We start from the raw sequence: 10,336 nt of genomic DNA on the forward strand, positions 1-10,336 counted from the left end.
GACAGTATAGGCACAGCAAACAACAATTTCACCGATATCTTTATGACCAGACTGTGGACGATGATCTTGCCACTCTTACTAACCAGTTGCATGAAGAGTTCAGGGTTACCTCTTTAATTGGCCACTTTTTTCGTGAGGCACCCACTTCCCTGTAGAAGACTGCGTTCCTGTAGAGACTGCGTTCCTGTAGAAACTGTGTTCCTGTAGGAACTGTGTTCCTGTAGGAACAGTGCGCAAATTTCGGGGAGGACTGTAGTTGGCCTGCGCTCGAGGTGTGCTTCACCGGTGTTCTGGTAGCCAAAAGCTCGGTGTATCAAAGTGCAGAGGAGATCAGAATAGCCACTCGAGTTTGAAGTGGTGGTTGATAAATGCATGCGCACAATCTAGCCGATTAGATTTTGAATCGGCGCAATCCGTGGCGCGGGGGGTGAGCTGTCCCCGCCGGACCGTTGGGCGACGTCATCCATCATTCGCCTGCGTATTCACTTGCTGCCGCATCCATTCCCACAGATCTGCCGCCGCCTCTTTCTGTTAAACTCATTGCTTCCGACGGGAGTGTTCTCACGTGCGTGCTGCTCATTCTCTTTGTCGTGGCCGCCACCCAAACATCCAACTATACCATAACTAGCCGACGTGGCCAGTCGACTGGCCATACGGCCGCTCAACCATTCACTTTTACGTTGTGCAAACAATTCAAAGTAAAATTCATGCGATTTGATGGAAGGAAGGGTCGAGACACTTACCTGCGTGGCTGCACACGATTTTCCAGTTTTTGGACGATGGTGAGTGGATCTACCTGCTGCATGCGAACTTACACAGACCCGGAGGCTCAAGGTTACAGGCTGCCGACGATGGAGTGGATGCTTTGGTTGCCTGCACCCGCGTTTCATTGTAGATGGCGGTGCTGTGAATGGTATCCACTCTAGCAGGTTTAACTGTTACAGGATTCCCGCGGGGTGTCTCGTAACAGTTCTTCCTCCTTGGGTGCATGCTGCACGACGGAGGATCTGGCCTTTCGATCACGCTCCCGGAGCTTCTGATGCCTGTGGTATGAGATCTCAGCACTTGTTTATCTTTGAAAATGGCTTTTCCCGCGAGAACTCATCGATCTGCTTTGTTGGTGCAGGGGACTTGGTTGCATGTCGACAAGGATGGTGGAGCAAGGTAACAGCGATGTGCACAGGTGCCAACAGAGGCTTGCATGCGTCCAAACCGATCCGTAATCGCTAGATCTCCTTTTAAAATGAATTCTGGGCCGTCCCAAACTTCTACAGGAAGTTTCCTGTAGAACGCAGAGCTTCCTGTAGAAAGTCTGCACTTTCCTGTAGAAAATCCGCGTCTTCCTGTAGAAAGACTGCATCTTCCTGTAGAAGATTCAAACCATGATAAAATTGCACATACCTTGAAAAAACATGGGTATCCTTGGAGGAGGTGTTGGTGAGGTCCCTTGACAGCATGATACGGACCCTTGGCTTTGAGTTGAAGGGCTTCCTCTCCTCCATAGAACATCTGCAACCTGCATGCAATTTTACCATATTTTGCTTATTGTTTTTTTCTTTTCTCTTTTTTGAAAGATAACAGGGGCGCCTCAAAGAGGTTTTCACCCGTGCCATCTGCCCTGAGCGCCTCAGAGAGGTTTTCACTCAAGGATCTTTTCCAAACCTTTTCCTTTTTTTTTTTTTTTTTTTTTTGAAAGACAATAGGGGCGCCTCAATGAGGTTTTCACCCCTACTACCTGCCTTGGGTGCCTCAGAGAGGTTTTCACCCAAGGATCTTTATTATTATTATTATTATTATTATTTTTATATCCTTCAGGGTATGCCAAAAGCAGAGGCAGAACCCTTCTCTATGACCAATACAGATTTCTCCATAGTTTTGATGAACCCTTGTCTTGAGAGAGGTCTCCTGTAGATCTTCAATCGATGCCCATTGACAAGCATGGGAATGGCTTCCTCATCAATGGTTCGAATAAGGACAGATCCATTGTCATGGCATTCTTCCACTGCATATGGTCCTAGCCATCTGGTTCTCAGCTTCCCCTTGAAATCTTTGTATCTGGAGTCATACAACAAAGCCCAATCTCCCGGCTGAAATTGCTTGTCATGGAGATGTTGGTCATGCCACACCTTTCTCTGAAGTTGAACCACTTCTGAGTGAAGGAGGGCCTGCATTCGGTGCTCATCCAGGCCATTTAGCTGCAATAGCCTTTCTTGTTGTGCATGGCTGAGATCTAGGTCCAGCTGAGCTGCCATCCTCAAAGTGTTGTATTCAAACTCAATGGACAGCAAAGCTTTCTTCCCATAGACCAGCTCATACGGTGTGAAGCCGGTGGTGGTCTTCCAAGTGGTGTTGTAAGCCCATGTGGCTTCAACCAGGCGATCTACCCAGTCCTTTCTGCTGCTGCTCACCACCTTAGTCAAGATCCCTTCTAATGCTCTATTGGTGACTTCCACCTGCCCATTTGCTTGAGGGTGATAAGGGGTGGAAGTCCTATGCTTGATCTTGTGATGAGCTAGTAGATCTTCAACCAGGTTGGAGGTGAACTGGCTTCCTTGATCGGTGACCAGCTCTCTTGGATAGCCAAACTTATAGAAGATGTTTTCTCTTAGGAACTCGGCCACCTTTTCTTCTGTTGCTGCTTTGATTGCTTTGGTCTCTGCCCACTTTGTCAAATAGTTAGTACACACAATGATGTAAGACCTTTGCCTCGAAGAGGGGTTGATTGGGCCCACAAAGTCCATGCCCCACTTCTCAAATGGCTCAAGAGTCACTTGAGGTTGGAGAGGCATCTCATCCCTTTGGGTCGGTTTCCCCATTCTTTGGCATTGGTCACACTGACTGACATATCTTCTGACATCTTGATGAAGTGTGGGCCAATAGTAGCCTGCCTGCAGGATTTTGAAGGCAGTTCTCTTTGCTGCAAAATGTCCTCCACAAGGCCCATCATGACAAGTGAGGAGGATATCAAAGACTTCCTCCTCCCTTACACAACGCCTTAAGATCTGATCGGGCCAAGCTTGAACAGATTGCCCCCGATCCAAGTAAATGAGGCACTTTTTCTGATGATTCTGCTCTTCTCTCTGGAAGATAGGTGCGGAGGGAACTGTGCTGAAACAAGATAGTTTGCTATATCAGCAAACCATGGAGAGAGTACTGAAATAGCAAACAGATGTTCATCGGGCATCTGGTCATCCACTGTTCCATCCTCATCTGCAGACAAATCCAATCTCGATAAAAAGTCAGCAACAACATTTTCTCTACCTGGTTTGTCAACAATGGTCAAATCAAACTGCTGCAATAAAAGTAACCATCTAATAATACGAGCATTCACATCTGGCTTATTCATTAAATATCTAATTGCAGCATGGTCAGTATGTACAAAGGTCTGGTAACCAGTAATATAATGTCGGAACTTGTTCAGTGCATGGACCACAGCCAAGAATTCTTTCTCGGTTACAGTGTAATTCAGCTCAGCTTTGGACAAGTTTTTGCTAACAAAGTAAATGGCATATGGAAGTTTTTGCTCAACTTGTCCTAAAGCTGCACCTATGGCTTTGTTCGAGGCATCAGTGTGGATGTGGAAAGGTAGGGCCCAGTTTGGACCTCTCAGGATTGGGGCTGACACCAACTTGTCCTTCAATTCATTTAAAGCCCTCTGACAATCGTCAGTCCATTTAAACTCCACATCTTTTGCCAACAGACCGAACAATGGCGAGGCTAGCTTGCTGAAATCTTTAATGAATCTCCGGTAGTATCCTGCTAATCCCAAGAAACTCTGGACATCCCTTACCTTTTGAGGAGGTGGGACCCTCTTGATGAGAGCAATTTTGTTAGGATCCACCTGCAACCCTTGGCAAGAAATGGTATGGCCTAGCACGGTCCCTTCAGTCATTAGGAATTCACATTTTTTAGGACTAAGGGACAAGTTCATCTCGGTGCATTTGGTTAGGACTTTTCCCAGGTTGGACAATGCTTCCTGGAAGTTGGCCCCATAAGGAGTAAAGTCATCCATATAGATTTCTACTGCATCATGGACCAGCTCCGAGAAGATGCTCAAGACAGCTCTCTGGAAGGTAGCAGGAGCATTGCATAGCCCAAAGGGAAGGACTCGGTAGGCAAAGGTACCCCAAGGACAAGTGAAGGTGGTCTTATCTTGGTCTTCCGGGCTGATTTGGATTTGGTTGTACCCGCTAAACCCATCCAGGAAAGAGAAGAACTTCTTTCCTGCCAGTCCATCCAACACTTGATCTATGAAAGGTAGAGGGAAATGGTCTTTCTTGGTAGCTTTGTTCAGTTCTCGGTAGTCCACACAGATTCTCCATTTCCCATTTTTCTTGGGAACCAACACTAGAGGGGACACCCATTCACTATCTGAGATTGGGTAGATGAACCCGGCATCCAACAGTTTTTGCAATTCTTCCTTGACAATGTCCTTAAGGGTTGGATTCATTCTCCTCTGAGGTTGCCTTATCGGTTTACAATCCTCTTTGATGTATATATGATGGGTACAGACCGAAGGATGGACTCCTTTCATTTCCTTATAGCTCCAAGCAAAAGCATCTAGGTGGTTGGCCAACAGACTACACAGCTCCTTTTCCTGGGAAGGAGATAGGGAGGAGCTGATCTTCAATGCTTTCTCAGGGCCGAACTCCACATTCTTGATTCTGGGAGTAACAGGGTTGGTTGTACAAAGATCCACTAAGGTGCTAGCTTGGGCCTCCTCCACCAATTTCTCTAAGGGTAGTGCACTGGAAGGTGGATTCTGGATCAAGGTCTCGATCAAGTCATCCTCGGTTGGGGGGTCTCTTCTAGTGGTATCTAAGGTGCACAGAGGTGCTGAGTACACCTCGTCTTCCTCTCCTTCTTCCAACCAGAGTGGTAAGTCATGCTCTAAGGAGGGTTGGGCAGGAGGGTATAGGACTAGTTGCTTGGACATGGGACCATTTTTGATGGTCATGTTTCCTGCACGACAACTTATGTAAGCATCTGCAGTAGCTAACCAAGGCCTTCCCAAAATGAGAGGATATCCAGTAAGCTTTGCCTTTGGTTGCAGAACCAGGAAGTCTGCAGGGTATTCCCAAGAGTCAATAGAGACCAAGACATCCTCCACAATCCCTTCGGGAGTCACGGTGGAGCGATCTGCTAATTACAGTACTGTCGAGGTCTTCCTCAAGGAACCCTGAAGATTGAGTTTAAGCATGGTATCCCTGGTCATCACATTAATGGTAGCCCCCAGATCAATCAAGGTGTGAGGTATAATGGTGCCATTGATGTGGACATCTACTACAGGACTTCCAGGATCTAGGTACTTTGGGCAGATGACTTGTCCTAACATAAGGTCAGACAGTTGTCCTATGACATTGATAGTTGAAGCATCTTTCTTCCGTCTGCCTGGGTGTTTGAAACACTTCTCCTTAACCAGTTTGTTGTATATTGGCACATCCTTGATGGCTTGGAGAAGTGGTATTTTTACACACAACTGCTTGAGCTCACCCAGAAGCTCATCCTCCTCTGGGTTGGGTTGTGTGGTGGCTGTTAGTCTCTCAGGAAAGGGTGGAATAACCTTTGGTTCACTTTCTTATTTATCTTCCTCATCCTCTGGGGGAGGAGGTTGGCGATCTGGTAGAGTCTTTCCAGATCGAAGATTTATCTCCTGGATCTCCACAGCATAGGTAGGGCATGAGGTTTCCCCAGTGTATACCTGCTGGGCCTATCTATTGTTGGGGTTCGGGTTCGGTTGAGCAGGCATTTGAGGTTGCCTTGGAGGAGCAGGAGGTAATGGCTGAGGTTGAACTGGTGGTGGAGGCAAGATGGCAGGAGGAGTGTTGTATTGGGGCCTCCACCCCGACTGAGGTGCATTCCATTGAGGCTGTGGCTGGGCATGTGAGTGATATGAATGAGAAGTAGGTTGAGTGGGGTACTGAGGTGGATAAGACCATGGAGGAGGCATGGACCATGAAGGATGAGCAGGGGGACCCCAGGAAGGCATAGGAGTCGATTGGTTGGGGCTGTAATAAGCTTGAGATGCCCCTTGCATCCCCTGCTGATAAGGTCTAGATCCTTGTGGCCTCCTTTGGTTAAGGTAATAGAGAGGTTCAGTGGGAGCTTCTGTCCCTTGGTACATGGCTTTAAACCCAGGTAAGGTGGGACACTGATTTGTGGGATGGTCCTCCTCACAAACGAAACACACTTCAACCGAATGCAATGGACATTCGTTCTTAGGGTGTCTCCTTGTGCACCTAGGGCAGAAGACAGCCAAGGCTCTCTCAACTTCTTCTTTCTTTTGCTGAATCCTGAATGTGTCAAGCTGCATGGCAATGGTCTGTCTCACCTCACTCTTAAGATCTTCTAATTGATTTGCAAGCTCATGTTTGGAGAAAGGGACACTAGTTGAGAGGAGGTTTCCTCTACCTCGTTTCCGAGCTGCCCTGGAGTGGTTTCTAAACACAGTCTTGATGTCCTCATAAGGCAGTTGGTAAATGTCCCCCCCAGCTAACATGTGAAGGGTATCTAAGAGGTCTTCAGGGACTCCTCGGAGCAGGACCAACTTGAGGGATTCAGGGTCAAGTGTGCACCTGGCCCGCTTATAGCTTAGTTGGAACCTCTCCTCATAATCCTCTAAGGACTCATCATTTCCCATGGTTATCCGAAAGATTTCCCCCTTTGTTTCCTTGGACCTACAGTAATCCCGGTACTTGGTATTGAAAGCTTGCTGCATCTGAGCCCAAGTGGTGATACTATTCCCAGGTAAGCCCATGAACCAGCGTAATGCTGCATCCTTAAGAGTGGAAGGGAAAAGTTTCAGCTTTTGCTCATCTTCAGTATAGTCATAGGTTCTACAAAGGACAACAAACTCAAACAGGAAGGTATCCGGATCTTCAGTAGTCAGCCCATGGAAGTGAGGTAAGGCGGAGGGGCTAATGTTCTTCATTTTCATCTCTCCATTGGTCTCTCGGATGGGGAAGGCACCTTCTATTCTCTCATCTTCTCTTCTATTGTCAGCCATAGCTTCAGATGGAGTGGTCTCTAACTCTTCTTGTACTATAGGATCTTTGTATATCTCAGGATGTTCACCTATAGGTTCTTCTGGGTCACTGTCACCAAAGAAGAGAGAAGGGTGACTCAGTGATGTGGTAGGGGTGTTTGGTAGGAATTTGCCTGATCTATCTCGGTTCCTACGAGGCATGAAATGGAAAAGACTTTCTTTTTCTTTTGATTGTTTTTGCTTTTTTTTCCTTTGGTACCTGCAAAACTGAAACAGATTGATCTACAACTAACTATGAAAGATGTAGAATTAAACTGAAAGCAGGAAAGAACTAATCTACTTTGCTCAAATGAAATTGCAAGAATGGAAATGCTAGTCTACGCTTGCAGAAAGGAAATGCTAATCTATGAAAGCAGTAAATGCTAATCTATGAAAGCAGGAAATGCTAATCTACTTTTGCATAAATGAAATTGCATAATGGAAATGAAATAAACTACTTATTAGAAGGTTGTAGTAGAAAATAGAAGAATAGCAACAATTACTAATACTCTGACGCTTCCCCGGCAACGGCGCCAAAAAGATGGTGGGCTCCAGTATTGTAGCAATAATGCTACAACTCCTGGAGCTTCCTATCTCTAATTTTATCAACCCGGTAGTTCGTACAAACTTGGAAGCGACGGTGCTGTATGCACAAGTACTAGCTCTTGTCGCAGCTGTCACTTGGTCAGCTGGCACAAGTCTGCTAGGGCTCAAGCCAACTTCTATATGCTCTCAGAAGAAGCTTTATGAGTGATGGACGAAAGCTATCTTGAAGGAAGCTAACCTACTTTGCAAAAAGGAAATTGAAAGCCAACAAAGCATGGAAACCCTAATAAACCCTAATTTAACTAGCTTGACCCCTACAATGCAAAAATGTGAATGAAACTTCTACCAATGATGCCATTACTTGCAGTGAGTTGAAATACATGAATCTAAGCTATTTGCATCTGAAAAGACATGTTTTTGTATTTTGTCATTAAGTGGTTGGATTTATTGTGATGGTGCTTTTGATTAGGGTTTGACTGTGCAGGAGCGGTTCAAATGGAAGGAAAGCATGGGCAAGGTCAGGATGGCTAGGGGAGGTCCCAGAGGGTCTCTAGCATTAGTCCACAGAAGTCTACCACGTTCGGATGCTCAGCAACCGAGTTTGCAGGCTTCTACAGGAAGTCTGCAGGGGATCCTATAGGAAACTCAGGGGTTCTATAGGAAGTCTGTGAAATTCTACAGGATGTTCGACCATGGGAGTTTTGGGAGATGGTGGAGTGATGGAGTGGTGTGGCCTAGGTGAGATGGAGGTGGAACTGGTGATGGCTCAGGAGCAGAGAAGTCAGATGGAGAAAGAGTGCATGCGGTGGGTTGATGGCTGGAAGGATGGGATCAACGAAAGGTCAAGTAAATGGATCTACGTGAGGAATGGAAGAGCTGGAAGGTAAACGAGCTGAACAGAGGTCAGTTGAGTGGCTTCAGGTGTGGTTGACAAGAAGAGGAAGGTAATGGAATGGTGTGGAGCAGTGTAGATGAAACAAATTGTCTATGAATGTCACCAAAAATGAGAACTCTTTAATCGATGTTAACTGTGCTATTTTGAACCAATGAACAATAGTGAAATTTGTGAAAGAAACTCGTGCATGGAAGTGGAATGAAGAAGTAATGATCAAGACCAAAGTGCATGGATGGATCTACGACTAAAGTAACTGTTGCAGCTTGCATGGACGTGAAAAGAACTGCGTTTCTTTTTGATGGTTGATATGGACTGCACCCCAATCCCTAAGCAGAGATGGCAGTGATCTCTAACAACCTTTTTCTGGAGCTCCAATGAATTATAACTATCCTCTTCTAACCTAAGCAACTGGAAGAAAATTCACCATAAACTAATCCTATTCAATCTCATAAAAACTAAATCAGCAAACTGTAAATTCGAATTGCATGTCAAAGTAAAGAAACGAAGTTCTGGAACGAAAGGCAAATAACATTACAACACAGGGGAGGTCTATTGCTCTCAGGTTGGGCCCTAACCTAAGAGCTATAGCTCCCTTAGAAACTCAAAATGAGATCAAAATCTGCCTGCCTTTATTCATAACCAAAAATCTGATGTCATGCCAAAACTGGCTTACAAAAAGAACCAACATCGAGCTGTAGCTCGTACTTCGAAATTACAAGAGCAATGCAAAAGTTCCAAAAGCTCCTATCAAAGGCTACGGCCTCAGTATTTATGCAAAATGATAATCCAACAAGTTTCCTTGATTTGTGGAGCTCGGCTGTCCAACTGAAGGTTAAACTGCTGATCCTGTAGAACAGTTGTAACTGCTGTTCCTGTAGAACGGTTGGCTGCCTCTAAGCTTAGTGGGGAGATTGGTTGGAGCTCGCAGCTATGGTGGGAATCACGAGGAAGGTCCCCAAGACTGTGGACATCCTCTCCTAAAAACCAGCAGTGCCACCTTACTGTCTCCTTGTCTCCTTTCTCGTGGTCTTTGCTCCCTTTTAATGCCAAAAACCTGAAATCATCATGTATTAGTCACGTAGATAGAATGCCTACCCTTCTTCCTACAAACAACACGACTAAACCAAGAAATGAATGCATAAGCAATAAAAGATGAATGGTTTGAGCAAAGCAAGTAGGCCAAATGAGCCCAAATTGTACCAAAAATTGGGGCTCATCAGTTTCTATACGTACTCTCCAAGCTGGTAAAGCACTATGAGCAGTTGCAAGCTCTGTCAAGGGGGAGAAATATCAAGTGAGGGATTAAGCGGAAGTTCCAGGTTGGTTCCATTATCTTTATCTTATATGTTACACGTAGAAGAAATAATTGAATTGATTTAAAATGTTGTTGCTAGGGTAGCTAACAAACCTAGAGGGCTATTCGTTCAACAAGACACTAGTTTTCCTAGAAACACTCGTACCCATACCCTTCCAAGAACTTAGTCCCTCTCTACAACAACCACATCGACACATCAGGAACTTCCCACTCGCCCTCCAATATTTTCAGGGTGACACTCATCCATGGCCTCTGGTTGGGATTATCCTAAATACACCATAAGGTATCCTTGCTCCGCTTTGGTCCTGCCTAAATTGTGAAAGGCGGGTATGAGCTCTGCACTGAGATCATAGAACGCATCATGAATATCCTAGCCGATGACTCTTTCTAAGCATTTATGGAGGGTGCGAAATAAATTTCAAATTTCAAATTTGGGGGAATGGTGTCCATGCATCGATATGTGATGGTCATCCAGCAGATGGTTACATGATGCCTATGTTTTGGTTGGACCAGAAAAATATATGTACTTTGTTGGAGACCAAGCAGGATGCCAAGA

The sequence above is a fragment of the Pinus tabuliformis genome, chromosome X (assembly GCF_031772625.1).
Source record: "Pinus tabuliformis cultivar Carrire ecotype Pingquan chromosome X, CPIR1, whole genome shotgun sequence".
NCBI classification, from domain to species: Eukaryota; Viridiplantae; Streptophyta; class Pinopsida; order Pinales; family Pinaceae; genus Pinus; species Pinus tabuliformis.